This window comes from Triturus cristatus, chromosome 10 (assembly GCF_964204655.1).
Source record: "Triturus cristatus chromosome 10, aTriCri1.1, whole genome shotgun sequence".
NCBI classification, from domain to species: Eukaryota; Metazoa; Chordata; class Amphibia; order Caudata; family Salamandridae; genus Triturus; species Triturus cristatus.
In genome coordinates this window covers 1,052,922,517-1,052,939,119 of record NC_140593.1, presented here as the reverse complement: position 1 = coordinate 1,052,939,119, position 16,603 = coordinate 1,052,922,517, and positions in this window count along the sequence as shown.

Below are 16,603 nucleotides of genomic sequence, written 5' to 3'. Positions count from 1 at the left end.
GTGCCATTGTCGAGGGCATTCACTTAGGCTTCCTCAGCAATATCTTTCTGGTAGAAAAGAAAAACAAGGAACAGAGGCCAGTCATAAACTTAAAAGACTTAAATCAATGGGTAGTCTACCAACACTTCAAAATGGAAGAGATACACCTACTGAGGGACATTTTAAGAAAAGGGGACTGGTTAACGAGACTGGACTTAAAAGGCGCTTATCTGACAATTCCTATCTGGGAACCCCACCAGAGGTTTCTCCAATTCACTTGGGAGGGAAAACTATACCAGTTTTGCAGCCTCACTTTCGGTCTATCGTCTGCCCCTTGGTGCTTTACCAAGGTACTCCGACCTTCACTGCTTGGCTCAGACAGAGGGGAGTGAGGCTAATCATATACCTCGAAGATATCCTCATAATGGCACACTCAAAACAGACCGTTTCACTTCACACAGACCTTACAATACATCTGTTAGAACACCTAGACTTCATTATAAACATGAAAAAATCCTGCGTAATTCCAAGTCAACAAACTCAGTTTCTGGGCTTCTTGGTAGACACCGTAAAGGCAGAGCTGAGACTACCGGGCGACAAAGTAAGGAAAGTGAGGAAAGAACTCAGAAAGATACTCGCCCTAATGACCTTTCCCTTAAGAGTCCTAGCAAGGATCTTGGGCCTCCTTTCCGCCACAATTCAGGCAATCTTCCAAGGCTCATTACACTATCGAGCACTTCAGAGATTGAAGGCCGAATCTCTGAGATCAACTCAATCATACTCCCAACTGATCTGTCTTGATCAGGATTCAAGAACCGAACTCCTTTGGTGGCTAAAGAATGTAGAAGCATGGAATGGCAGAGCCATTTTTGGGGAGGAAACGGATCTAGTAACAGAGTCAGACGTGAGTTTGGGAGGATGGGGAGCCAGATGTGGGAACTCATCAACAGGGGGTCGTTGGACTCCTCAAGAGAAGAAGTTGCATATCAACTGCTTAGAATTACTAGCAGGTTCATTTGTGATTCGTTGTTTCACCCAGAAATCGATGAAATGCTGTGTAACGTTACGAATGGACAATGTGTCCGCAGTACGATATGTCAGCAAACTAGGGGACCTCATTCCAAGGGCCTAACAGACCTAGCAAAAGGCTTCTGGGACTATTGTTTGAACAAAGGAATTACAGCTATAGCGGAACACATTCCTGGGTTGAAGAATGGGGTGGCAGATTTGTACTTGAAGAATTTCAGGGACTCCAGCAAATGGAGACTGGACAGACAGGTATTCTTAACCATCCAATCCTAATGGGGTCCCTTCAAGACAGACCTGTTTGCAGACCGACTGAATACTCAATTGAAGAATGTCTTCAGTTGGAGACCGGACCCTCAAGCTCAGAAGGTAGATGCTTTCCTTCAGGATTGGAGGCGTTTAGCCCCTTATGCTTTCCCGCCATTTGCAATGCTTCCTTGCCTTCTCCTTCATGCTCGACGTTACCGAGAGAGCATGGTCGTGATAACCCCTCTTTGGAGATCTCAGGCCTGGTTCCCAATCATTCTGGAAATGAGCATAGACTTTCCAATTCTGATCCCTTCATTCAGGGAAATACTCCTAGGTCCAGAGGGCGACATCCATCCCCTTGTAGAGCAGGGTCTTCTGGTGCTGACGGCATGGAAGATTTCAGGAGACAATGACGAATCCCAGGACTTTCGTCTAATGCTTTCAGACTCATTTCTGAGTCATGGGCATCTGGTATAAGAAAGGCTTATCGATTGGAATGGAACAAATGGATTCGCTGGTGCCTTCAACGACATTATGATCCCATTACAACTGATTTAGTTCATGTTGTTAACTATATTTCAGAACTGTTTACATCTGGTTTATCTTATACCGTTAATGCTTATAGATCTGCTATTTCAGCTGGCATTTCTTAATTAATGGCGTCGCCGTTGGTCAGAATCTATTAACTAAAAAGATAATGAGAAGCGTGGTAGTTCTGAACCCTCCTTCTGCTAAATATATCGCACTCTGGGATGTTACTCTCGTACTTCGAACTCTATCTTTATGGGGAGAAAATGCTTCTCTCTCTCTTAAACGCATCTCATACAAACTTACTGTTTTATTATGTCAGGTATCTTTCAGAAGAACTTCAGATGTCAAGGCATTGGATATTTCTAGCAGGGCCTTCCAACCCGAAGGTGTTTGCTTTTATCTCAAGAAAAGAACCAAGACCATGTCTTCCTCTATCTTTTACCCCTTTTTTCCTCAGAATGAAAGACTCTGCGTGGTTAAATGTTTGAAAGAGTACGATAAAAGGACTAAAAATTTAAGACTGAATGAATGTCAATTACTGATTTCCTACAGGTCTCCTCATAAAGGCGTCTCTTCTCCAACCTTGGCAAGATGGCTAAAGGATGTCATGCATGAAAGTGGTATAGACATATCTGTTTTTGGAGCTCACTCCCTCAGAGGTGCTTCGGCTTCAAAGGCATTTTTTCTTGGAGGGGGACTGCAAGATATCCTTAGGGCAGCAGACTGGTCGAGTAATAGTATGTTTAAGGCTTGTTATTTCAGACCAATCTCTAATGTGATTGATAATGTTCTTAATGTACTTTAAACGTGCATAATATGGCCTCGGTGTCGTGCCATAAAATTTAGATTTTTCGCAGCCTGCTGGGCAGAAAATCTGGATTTTATTAGGGACACGGAGGCTAAAATTATCCCTCCTCTATTGAGAATATAACCCTCCCTATTGTATATTTTTTATTATTTATATTCTATTAATATTATAACAAGATATTATGAAATGTTATTCTTTTTTCTTTCAGAATAAGAATTTCTTTTTCCTTCGGACCATATTTTGGAAAGCTATCTTCAGTTTCATTCCTGTTTTCTTCTGCACATTGATCTTTCTTCGCAGTCTAACAAAGAAGGGAGATGGCTGGTCACAAGGGGACTTTATATTTCTTTAGAATGTTCATTGAAGTTCTATGTTCTTCAATTGTTGCTGCTGAGCTGTGGCAATAAAGGAGATTTGCATAATATTCGCCTCCGTGTCCTTAATAAAATTCAGATTTTCTGCCCAGCAGGCTGTGAATTTAGATTAGTTACTAAGTCATCAAGGGGCACATTATCAAGAAACGGCGTTAAAATTATCGCCGCTTTAGCGGCAGAAAACTGCCGCTATAGCGGCGATAATGGGCTTGATAATATGCCCTTGAGAATTCCCATAGAAGCCCATGTTCTGGTGTCAACATGGGCTTCTATTGGAATTCTCTGCGGCATATTATCAAGCCCATTATTGCCGCTTTAGCAGCAGTGTTCTGCTGCTAAAGCAGCGATAATTTTACCGCCGTGCTTGACAATATGCCCCCCAGTATTTTTGGCAGACTTTATAAACTCTGCAAATTATGCTTTTTTGTTTCAGTCAACCTATTTATATGCCTATACACAATAATTAAAGCTGCATCAATTCATTTTATGATACATTTTTCTTCCAAGAAAAGAAAAGAGCTGAACACAAATCTAAAGAGATTCTCCAAAATTTTAAAAATGAGGAATATCAGTACTTTAAGCCTAAATCAAATTGCTGGTAACAAAAATTGCACAAATTGAATTTAGTACATCTACAGTCAATAGATCTGGGTTAAGTCCATGGTGGTGAATGTTTGATTTGTTCCGCTTTCCATCCATCATTTGTGTGTCTTTTGCTTTCTTGCGCTAAGTGCACCGGGTATGCCCAGGCGTGGGTCCTGGACTCACTGTGTCACTGGATTCAAGCTAGTCTGGCTGATGAGGGGTGATATCCTGAAAATGTTCCCAGGATGCTTGTTTCTGGTCCAGGAGGACCTGGCTTGGCAGTTCGTGCTGCACTGTTCCCATGAGGGAAAGGGATAAGACTGAGTTGCATATAGCTGGGTCTAAACTGAAGTGGCATGGTGAGCAAAAGAACAATGGATTTAACCCATATATTTTGACTGGGCTGAATGTTTGATTTGCTCTGCATTCCATCCACTATTTGTGTGTCTTTTGCTCAGATGAAAAAAGGATAGCATTTTGGCCAGGTGAAGGAGCCACATTCGGTGTTTCAGGGTTAGAGTTATTCTACTGTAAGCAGGTCGAAGATGCCATAGAATAAGTATTGCACATATGTCCTCTCAGCTCCTGTGTCCTTACTAAGGATGTGTGAAATCTACATAATTTACTTTTATGTAATTACATGAACTTTTTGCAAAATTGTGTGAAATGATGCATGATTGTGCAAACTTCAGATCCGTCACTCGTGCTATATTTTAGCGCAAAATGCTTCCGCACATCAATTTTTTGCGAGAGGACTCATTGAAAGAAAAGCACAGCAAACAACAGAGGTCTATTGTTCACATGGGTTTGCTGTACACTTTTACCATGATTGGAGCATAATTACATAAAGTGGCGTACAGCATCATTTCAGTAATTTAAATTTCGCCCAAGCCTATTCCTTACCACTTCCAACATTGAACCACACAGCTTCAGCAGAGGTAAAACAGGACACACGTGTTTATGTGACCCATTATTAAACATACATTTGATATCCTCAAGTCATGCTTCTGATGTCTTGACCATACAGAGGCATGAGGATACTTCGTTCAGAACTCTCCAGAAGTTGTGTGCATGATTATTGTAGCCTGTTGCATGTTGCACAACATCACCGTGTGACAAGGCTTACATAAGGTTCTTAGCCATGAACTATGGTTCCAGCAAACATCCCAGGGTGGAACAAAGGACAAAGAAGAACCATCTGGGTCTTCAGCTGAGTTACAGACTATTGACCTCGCATTTGATCTGTGATGCTAGTTTGGTTGCTGCATCACAGTTGTTGGATAGAGTCGAGCCAATGATGAAAGGTGGAACATAACACCATTCGTCTATATCATCCTGAAATACTGCTGCACTGCAGTGATGACACTTCGAAACTTGGTAGTCTAAATGGAAAATGAATCCTCAAATACATCACTCACTTATTCATCTATGGACAACATTTTATAAATATAGCCATCTAACAATTTTGGGACACATCTTTATATCCCACAAACATTAACTTACTAAAAGAATAGGATTCCATTCACACATCTTTATATTCAGAGGCAACCACTTCTAAATGCTATTAAATTATTTTAAGTAGTTTATCTTTTGTATACCACTGTGGAGAATTTCACGACCACAAAGATGTGTAACCTTTTTAAAAAGATGTTTTTTCAAACTCTACAATAAAACATAATATGCAATACAATCATCTCATAGAAATACATTCACAATGAAATCGGCAGATCAGACATCCTTTGCATGATTTTTTTTTACCCTCTAAACAGGACAAGGGGGATACTGAGCCTAAGTCTGCTGGGCATGCCCACTATTCCTCAATGCAATCCATCGGTTGAGGTGCTGTCAAGCAAGCTGCCTTTACCTCAAAAATCTCTGACAGCCACAATGCATAATTCAGCAATTACTTTCATGTTGTCCGACTTTGTATTTGGGGGAGGCCCACAAGAAATAGAAAAGTGATGTCTTCCATTAAAAAATAAATCTGTAGTTTTTACAATTTTTAGTGTCATTTCTCATTTATATTTGATTATGTCGATGATGTGAGGATGTGCTGTTTGTGACTAAAAAGTGACAATGAATGATTGTTATTTTTGGATATAATTAATATACTTTATTAATTTGCAATTATAATATATTGTGATGGTACCAAGTATCTTTTTTCACATCTATTTTAAAAAAAAGAGTAAACTTCACTATTGACATAAGTGCTTTTATTTTGCAAAGAGAGACGTTCCAATGTAAAATACACATAAGACATATAAAGTTTGTGATTAGGCAGTGAGTTAGATACATTTTTACATTCTTTTCATTTTTTTCCACAAAGATACACACGTAAAGTAGCCATTGCCATGTATTGTACAAAAATGTATCAACCATCACATATACACACACAACACACTTAACCTTTGACCTTCAAATCATGATGCAGTTCCTTGTTGCCACCGTAGGTGAATGCTAGAGTGACATTGTCTTAGTGCATCTAGGTATCCTATAGGTTTAGCAGACACATCTATTTCTATACCATACATAAAGTTTTTTTTAAATTGGGAAATAATATTTGCTTGATTTGTACATTTGATGACCATAGTCACCCAGTGTAACAAATGGCATATTGAATTTTAAAACATGCAAGGAAAAGAGGAGTGGGTTATAAAACGTTGTCATTGTTTGTCACATTTAGTTCTCGAATGGTGTAAGATGTGTTATGATTTACATGAAGCATTTTCCATTTGCACTTGTGCTTTTTCTGGCATTTCCATTTCAGTGGGCAGCTCAGGTGTAAGGCACAGTGAGATCACGAGGAAAATAGAAGGATGACCTCAGAAGCTAAACAGGTACAGGAGGAATTATTATATATATATGCATTCTGCAGCACACATACAAAGAGCAAAACGCCATTAATGATTATTTATGTGCAGGAAGCTGTCTCTTCCTGCACATAAACAATCCTTAAATAATGACGATTTGCTATGTGCGAGGCAAAAAGCAGCACATATAAAAATAGCAAATCACCATTATGGATTGTTTATGTGCAGGAAGGGCCTAGGGAAGACACAGGGGTGTGCTGTATTGTTGCAAATACGGTGCATCCCTGTGCTTTGGAAATGTTGGACGGCGGCTCCGCCAAATTTGGCGCAGCTCGACGCTCTGACATTTCCTTGTAAATATGCCCCTAAGTGTCAGCACCACAGGAGGAGCTGAAGGTGCTCTGGGGGTGAGAGATTGTCCCTGAATAGAAAGAGGGAGATATTCAGGAAATTTGCCCTTCAACCCAGAGATGTATTTTTAGCCTACAATCTGGGTTTGGCGATAGATTTTTATTGTGTATTTGGCACTTTTACATTGAAATTAAACATTCATTTAGATTTTTCAACTTACTTTGACACATATGTTTAATGTTTTACCGTTATCCTCATTCCACATTGTAGGTAGACTGGCTCCCAGACATTTCTAACATATTTTTTTCATTTAACAGGCCCACCCTCTAAATTCAATCTACCTCCCTAGATTTTTGCACTATTGTTGTTGTTTGTCTCCTTCTCAAAGACAGTTAACTTTTCTCCAAAGCAGACGCCAAAAATATTTTGTCTTTTGCACAATATATAATCTGGTTTTGTTCTTACTTTTATGTATGCATCAAAATGCTTGTAGGTGTATGTAAATGATTTGATATAAGGGTTAATATTAAATGCTCTGCAGTTTCTAACACATTTCATTATTGTAATACACACATATTCATGGCCAGGTGGACAGGCGATGGCACTCATGTGAAAGGTAATTGCAGATGAAATTTATTGATATGGATGAACAATTAAAGTGTTCAGCTATATGCATCAACAGTTAGGGATGGTTGATTAAATACGGCAGTTTGTTTTGATACTGTGTGTAGTGTCTTGTGGGTTAGCGATGACGGGACCCTTTTGGTTCCTGATGGACTCCGTAGAACTGTGTTGTAAGTGTTGGGGTGTGGTGAATAGAATTCATGTTTAGACTGTGGAGTTCGCAGTTACACGCAGAGCAATAAAGACGAGTAAGACCAAGCTCAGTGTGTGGCATATTTATTTACGAGTACCCAGCCAGGGGAGGACGCTACACTGTGGGTGAATGAGAGTCATATAAATGGTTCATGGGGGTCGTGGATCCGCAGAGTGTTGACATTGTGATTGTGGAGTAACTGCAGGCTGGTTTGTGGGTGGTGCAGGTGGGTTATTGGTCTGGATTGTGCGAAGATTAGCCTTACAGGTTTATATTGTTTCCCAGTTGACTGAGCCCTATGCCTTGACTCTGAAGATTGAGAGATACATGTGTGATATGGTCTGTATCGTCTGCAGGGCCAAGTCCAAATGTCATGCATACTCCTCCCTTGACAAACGAAGATGTTCCTGGTGAAACATTGCTGTGTCTTGGAGACAATTATCAATGTTGTTCGCGACATGGGGTTTGTATGTCCATTAACATGGCACATATTCCTAGTGGTTAGGATGGTGCACAGGGTCGCTCTTATTTGACAAATATTTCATACACAGAGGATTGTTAGAAAAAATAGGTCCCCTGATATGCCAAACCCCTCCCAAACACTCCTAGAAGAGTATGAAAGCAGACTTTAGGGACTGCATCCTTTTCCCTTGATCCTTTTCCGAACATAAATTATTCAATCTCGCAGGAGCCCCTCCGCATAAGCACATTTATTATTCAAAAGTGCTTCAACAGCCCAGGCTCTTTCCTCTGTCACTTTCAGCAGGACATGTAGAGCAGCCCCCGACCTGGCAGACCCTCCGGAATGTGCCTTGTTACACATCAGGTCAGTCTAGTTATTGGAGTGTTTCCTACAAGAAAACTTAACAGGTCCTTTGTGTGGTCTTACTTGTAGTGCCCCAGAACCTCATGTATTCTTGTAGGCTCCACCACTTCCTAGACTTTCAGAGTATTTGTTCCTGTGGGCAGCAACTCTATGAGACATGATGGCCATTTAGTCATCTACCCTCCTATATGCTCTTGTCATGTCATGGTAGTACAATTGGAGGAAAAAAGTGCTGGGGAAGCCGACTCTACCTGGATCTGCACTTGGAAAGCTTGGGCAGTTGGTGCGTAGAGCCTTGATATCACATTCTGGGGTAAGTCAAGTTGAGAGTGAAGGGGAAGAGGCAGCGGTCCTCTTTCGCTACTGCCGCACACAGTCCTTGCCTGTTTCTTCTTTTTCTTCAGCACACAGGTTGAAAAGCTCACTCGTAGAGTGAGGGTGAGGTGGGGCGATTTTTTGCTTGCTGAAGTGGACTCCTAGCAACCAACATATATTTGGGAGATCAATAGTTTTTCACTTTTTGATGATGGTAAGAGTTAAGGTACCATGTTACTCTTATTTGCTGAGGAGCAGAGTCAGTACTAATTTGCATAAAGTGGGCCTCTGTCTAGAGTGGCATAATGGGCAAAAAACAATGGGTTGGAATATTACCAACTGGTGATTGCCAGTATACTGCCCAGAGATACTGGTTTAGACAATTTGCAAGGTTTTGCCGTATCACTTTTTGATGTGACACCCTAAGTGGCCAAGGATTTACCCAGACATGGCGCCTTGTCAAAGGATTCAAGCCGTACCTTACTGAAAATTCCAAAACTGGGCTTGGGTTGCTTGTTTCCCCTTCTGAAGGGGACCTTGCCTTGCAGTCCAGGATGGACTGTCCTCATGATGAGCAGGTCAGTACTGAATTCCATAAGATGGGCCTCTGTCTAGAGTGACTTAGAGGGTGAAAAAACGATCAGATGGAATGCTATCTAGAGCGATAGCCAGTGTTTTAGACTATTTGCAAGAATCCATACAATCACCATTTATGTGTTTGACACCTATGTTCTCAACCACCCTAGCCATTAGACACATTCTTCACTCCCTTGACCCAAGTATGTCACTTTTTCACCTATGGAAAGGAAAATAGGTCAAAGTGCTTGGCTCCAATTGGTTACCCTCTTCCGGTGACCGTCCTATTCACATGCAGATACTCCACCAGAGGGGTCAGGGATCTTTCAAGTGTGCTTTGTTCACATTGGTCAAGGTATCTGTTTTGTGTGGTAATTGGCTTTTTCACCTGGCTCTCATTCTGGAATACGAGTGGGTATAATGTGCCTGGTGATGAGGGGCTTATCTCAGACTAAGGGAATTTCCAGTGGGAGAGGATGCATTGTTGAGTTATTTAACTGTAGGCTGGAGCCGACCTTAATTCTCTGGCAGAAACTTGGAGGGTAACTGGGAGGAAAAGGTCACCCTGGCCAACCAAATCTTGCCTAATCTGAGGACCCTCTTTTAGCCTGGAGGCTGGAAACAGCCTACTGTAGTGCCAGCAGCAGATAAGAGCATTAGTGTTTCCTCAGCTGTGGGCTCTTCTGCCCAAGGGGAGCTAGGTCATCTACCCTCTCAGGAACTCCATAACACTCAAGCAAGATATGTTTATTTCATGGTACTATTTTGTTTATTGTTACTGAGTGTCCTTATTGCTTCTAGTAGTGTGCAAAAGCCAGGAGGTGTTGTAGTTCACTATTGTTAGTGCTTTACATGGTGCTCACTTCAGTATCACTGAACTGATGCTCACCTACATTCGTCTACACATCAGGGTATTTTGTTATTTAGTTTTCAGCATCATATTTGAAGAACACGAGGGCGGACAGTCACAGTCAAACAGCAGCAGCTGCTGCCCAAGAGACACTGAGGGCTGGACATAACCTGCTCCCCCATCCTTTCTCTCCTATTCCTTACATCAAGTCATATCTGGTCCTGCAAGGAGAAAGTCCTTTTTTATCTTACGCAGCATCAGACCATAGTGTTACGTTGGGGCACTGCGAGCAACACCAACATAGAAAGAGCAGGCAAGCACTACAGGCCGCTGGGTGACTCATAGACCTAGCTTCCAATGGCCAAAGAACAAAAAAACAAATCTTTCATCCAGCCCTGATCCAGTTTTGTGATCTTTAGTAGGAGCCGGAGCATAACTGTGGGAATCTCAGCATAGAAATTGTTGCTGTGAACAGGAAAGATATACGAAAAAAACAGAATAGGATGCAGAAGATTTGCCAGTTAATTTAGTTTTTTAAGATTAGAAAAAGGCTAAAAGGGGAGGCCTGACAGTTCAGGTGAAGTTCCACAACATTCGGAATTAAAAACCTAACCATAGGAAGAACAGGGATTCCAATGTGTGAAAAAACCCTCTTTCCAGAAAGAAACATTATTTTCTAGAGTTCCCTCACCCACCAGCATTACCACTAGTTGGCATGCTTCATCATTGGATCCGCTGCGGATTGAGGCATGCTGCGACTTGCGCACTATGTAGGAGCACTTCGTTTTTGGAAAATATGTGTGGTACAGTGATGTCGAATGAAAAAAAATAGGTTAAAAATACCTAGCTAGTGAGCTAATGTTTTATTCCTGCTCCTAGTCAGTACGTTTTAAAATCAGGGGTTAATACTGGGGAAAGCCCTAACTGTAATGAGTATGGTGTCCCTAGTACTGGGTCAACATGTTTCGAGCTTTCCCCTAAAGCTCTTCTTCAGGCCCACACGAGAGCCAGCCCCGTGCGTACCACTCCTAAAGAATTCTGTGAATAGGAAACAATGGGGGGCACACCTAATGTGTGTTCACCTGATACTAAATACATACGGTTGTACACTGACATGCTGTATTTTTGTTTAGGCAGAAATATGCCTCATGTTCGGCAGGGGTAGAGGGGCATGTAGTCATACCTTTGTCAAAGCACACCTCTGAAAATGACCCATGGCCGCCAGTGCATGCATATGTGTCGCACTTCACTGGTGGCTACTTTTGAATGCAAATAAGTTAAAATAAAAAAGAAAGTATGCATTCGAAGATGCAAGCGAGTGGCCTGATAGATGTGTGCTAGGAGCGGGAGTAGGCCAGCAGCAACAACCTGAGGTGAAGAAGGTGGGTTTTATACTTGCATGAACTGAGATAATGGGAAGTATAGCGTCCTGCCAGCCCAGGTACTCGCCAATAACCACGCCACATACAAAGAGTAATTTTACACATCTTGATTTCGCTGCGTGTAAGTCTCAACTCAACATTCTAAGCCTACCTTCAACTCATCTCTCCAACACTTATGTCACAGGCCTACGGTGTACTGTGGGAACCAAAAGAGTTCCATCGTACTTTTATTTACAAGACATTACAGGGAGTAGGAAAGCAATGACAATTTAAGATGCAAACAAGCAAGAGCCACACAGGGAAGAGAGCAAAAAGGACATGAGCTTCCACGGAGTGCTTAAATTCAGTTCCCTTTAATAGTTGTCTGATGTCAGCAGTTGAAGGATATAAGTCAGCCAATCTGAACATGATAAACAAGGAAAGCTGAGAGTCGGGCAAATAAAGAATAAAGAATGGGCAAGATGGTCTTTGAATAAGAAGTGGGGTAATGAGATAGACAACAAATCCATACAATCAAGAGCAAGGGGATACCCTAAAGGTCATTGTATGTATATATTTTAATATATTGGAAACAATAGGTCTTCAAAAATAAACAGCTCAAGCTGTCTGTAGGTAAGACCTAAAAAATAGATATTAGGCCAAGCAGGTAAGATGGGCGTGAGGTAAACGTGACAACGGTGATTAGAGATTCAAAGGAGTTAAAATCAAGAGGACACTGAGAGATGAGAAAGGGGTCAGTGAGGGGGTGTTCAAGATCAACAGGAAGTAGGTTGTTTGTAATAGTAGTGGGGGGTGGGGATTTTATGTGTTAAGGAGAACCAGAAAATAACAAGTTTGTACATCAATATGGCAGAAGGTGTATACATGTTTCATACAGTCCACCCTCTATTAGGGAATTTACATTGCTTTGAATATTGGACCCCATATGCCAAATGCTGACATTTCTTCAACTTTCAGCATAATACCCAAAATCATTGTATGCAAACCCGCGCGATAGGACAGCGGCAGGATTCAAAGACGCGTGCTATCTTTATATTTTGCCTGATTATTTAAGTTAAATCCCTACTTTAAATGTGATTAATTCAATCCAGGATTCAGTGTTTCCTTAAGAGGATTTCTCCACAATGCATAAATCGAAGAGGTGCCTGTAGGCATACTAAGATGATGCTCTTGGCAGACATGTTCCCTTTTCAGTTCTTTCTTTTCCTGTAAGTAGCTTTGTCATCATAAATCCTGACCATGAATATAATAAGCTTACGCAAAAGCAAATCTCTGGGGCAGTGTTTGTTATAAGAAAAGCATAAGCTCCTTTCTGTATGTCTTCATGCTGTACGTTGATTGACACTTCTAGTTGGCAGTGTTGCTATGTAGAAAGAAAGAAAGAAAGAAAGAAAGAAAGAAAGAAAGAAAGAAAGAAAGAAAGAAAGAAAGAAAGAAAGAAAGGAAGAAAGAGAGAAAGAAAGAAAGAGAAAAAGAGAAAAAAGAGAGAATGAAAGAAAGATAAAGGAAGAAAAAAAGAATGAATGAAACAAAGAAAGGATATACTCTCTCTAACCACCTTTCATATACTGTCAGGTCACCAAGAACTAGTTAGTTTTTAGTGTACATATAATTTTTAAACAGATCACTCTATGCAAATGTCATTGGTGCATTGGTCGGTTAGTGCAAATGCCGTTTTCTCACTGTTGTCTGTGCACATGCAGGTTCAAAATTTCCAAGCACCAATGCTAAATTCATTTTATTGGGCTAGTAATTTACCATGACAGGGAGCCACAGGTCAACAGGTCAACTGTGGATCTCACCAGACAAGTTCAATATTATGTATTTCCCATGTGTCCATTTCAGACACCATCTCTCTCCCTGCCTGTCATTCAATGGGATGAAGTTGGAGGACTTACATTTGCTCATAGTGTCTAGATGCCTCTCTAATCAGAACAATAACCCATTCAATGCTGGTGCAGAAGATGCTGTCACATGAGAAGAATAAGGCAATATACCTCTTAAAACCAACCCTCCTAGACCTGTGCCCCCAATTAAAAGGTGGGAATGGGGGAAACCTGTGGAGTTTCACTCCAAGGAGTTCTTCGGAGTTACTCAAAAACTCTGCGAGATTCCGCGGAATTCCGTGAGTGGTGGATTTTCTTGCTCGCCAACTTATGGTTGGTGCACCCTGCACATGGAAAAACTCTGCCACATGGAACTTGGGAGAGTTTTTCTGAAACTTGGGCAAAATTCCACTGGAGGACTGCCACAGCAGGGCTGGCGGTGCCAACCGCCGGCCCTGCGGTGACGGTCCTTCCGCCATCAAACAGATTTTTCCCACCGCCAGATTAGGATGGCGTTGGGAACTTGACTGCGATTACCTGGCGTATGGTGTAGGGTGCCTAAAATGGTGGCGGTGCCTAGTAGGCACCGTCCACCAAATCAGGATATCTGTAAATAGCGGCCTTTCCATGGCGGCGATACCGCCATGGAAAGACATGCAGAGTTTTGGTAGGGAGCCCATCGCGGTCCCCCGGGGGGTGGGGGGTTGCCATGCACAAGGTGGCAGGCACCGCGCAGTGCCTGCCACATTGTGCATGGAAATGCACAACATGCAATTTTGGCACTGCAGCAGCACCCGCCGCAATGTCAAATATGCAGGATGCGACCGCCAGGGTGGCGGTTGCATCCTAATCAGTGGTGCGGTACCGCCGCACGTCTAGCGGCCAGTCCCAGCACCGTAAGGATGGCGGGCAGATTGAAGTCCGCCCGCCATCCTAATCTACCCCTTAGTTTGCAACAATGACTGCAAGTGGCTCTCATTTGTTATCATCAGACTGAACCAGAGCAAAAGAGAGAGAAAAACAACAGAGGGAGAAAGAAAGAGGAAGCAACAGATAGGAAATTAGGCTTAAAGGTAGAAATTACGGATTAAAGAGTACATGTAAGAAACATCTAAAGCAGGGGTCTCCAATCTTTTGCATAAAAGAGCTACTATGTTCCATGAAAATCACTGCGAGCTTCTAAGATTATAAGTGTTGCAATGGGGACCACAACAAACAACATTATATTAGTGGCCAACCCATGCAAGATTACTAGCAGTGATCACCTCAGTGCGTCAGATAGGAGTGCCAGCAATAATGTGCAAAAGGCTTTGTCAATTTGGAATGACTCTACATGGATAATGCACAGCAGCCACAGCTGCAAGGCTCGTGGCACGAAAGTAATAATATTAGCAAAAAGTCTCGATTTATCACTCAAAAATCAGCTTTAAATATATTTTGGAAACTCTGCCCTTTTTCTCGATGCATCAGCATATGAGCTCGGAAAATAATTGTCTTGAATGCACAATTTTGGCATACATACATTAATTCAACCAAGCAAAAGTTTCCAATTTAGTAGGATGTCCTGCATACAGGAGGGCTACTTAGAGGAAGCAGAAAAGCTACCTGTACCTCACGAGCTACTTGTTGGAGAAGCCTGAAATAAAGAGTCAGGAAGTGTGAGAGAGGAGGGAGGAGAAAGATGCATGGAAAGAGATAGGAGGGGGAGAAAGATGCATGGGAAGAGAGATAGGAGGGGGAAGAAAGATGCATGGGAAGAGATAGGAGGGAGAAGAAAGATGCATGGAAAGAGATAGGAGGGGGAAGAAAGATGCATCGGAAGACATGGGAAGAGATTGGAGGGGGAAGAAAAATGCATGGGAGGGGATGATAGGAGGGGGAAGAAAGATATATGGGAGGAGATAGGAGGGGGAAGAAAGATGCATGGGAAGAGATAGGAGGGGGAAGAAAGATACATGGGAAGAGATAGGAGGGGGAAGAAAGATGCATGGGAAGAGATAGGAGGGGGAAGAAAGATACATGGATAGAGAGATAGGAGGGGAAAAAAGATGCATGGGAAGAGATAGGAGGGGGAAGAAAGATGCATGGGAAGAGATAGGAGGGAGAAGAAATATGCATGGGAAGAGATAGGAGGGGGTGATAGGAGGGGGAAGAAAGATACATGGGAAGAGATAGGAGGGGGGAGAAAGATGCATGGGAAGAGATAGGAGGGAGAAGAAAGATGAATGGGAAGAGATAGGAGGGGGTGATAGGAGGAGGAAGAAAGATGCATGGGAAGAGATAGGAGGGGGAAGAAAGATGCACGGGAAGAGATAGGAGGGGGAAGAAAGATGCATGGGAAGAGATAGGAGGGGGAAGAAAGATGCATGGGAAGAAAGATACATGGGAAGAGATAGGAGGGGGAAGAAAGATGCATGGGAAGAAATAGGAGGGGGAAGAAAGATGCATGGGAAGAGATAGGAGGGGAAGAAAGATACATGGGAAGATATAGGAGGGGGACGAAAGATATATGGGAAGAGAGATAGGAGGGGGAAGAAAGATGCATGGGAAGAGATAGGAGGGAGAAGAAAGATGCATGGGAAGAGATAGGAGGGGGTGATAGGAGGGGGAAGAAAGATACATGGGAAGAGATAGGAGGGGAAGAGAGATGCATGGGAAGAGATAGGAGGGGGAAGAAAGATGCATGGAAAGAGATAAGAGAGGGAAGAAAGATGCATGGGAAGAGATCAAAAATAGGCAGCCTTGGTATTCAGCAAATTCAGAAAAGGGGTGGAGCTTTGAGGGGAGGAGGTAGGTTGGGTTGGATCAACACCTCAACAATACTAATATTGGAACGTTGGTGGAGGCAACTGCCTTAAATGATCCCATTGTTATGCAGCCCTAGGCTGGGTTCACGTGCTGTGAACTGCCACCATGACATGACAGCTGTCAACATGACTGGCGGTTTGTCTTTCCCATGAGGAGGAGCGCTGGCCTACAGTGCCCATATCCACCCCTGAGTGTGACCCGTCATGGCAGGATCCATTCTACAACCTGCCACTTGCTGAGACAGTGAGCTCAGCGGGCAATTTGGTCTTCAATTTGATTAAATAAAATACAGGATTTTTTTTCTCTCCTTAGCACGAATGAAAGGGCGAGTGTATGTTGGCTAAAACACCTAACACTTTGTATAAAACAGAAAGAGCAAAATAAAAAGAAGAACCTCACGGTGACTACAGTAGTCTGTATCTGAAGATATATATTTAGTGCGTGACTGCAAGTAACAAGCTTTTACAAGGATAGGATTGTTTGAATTTCA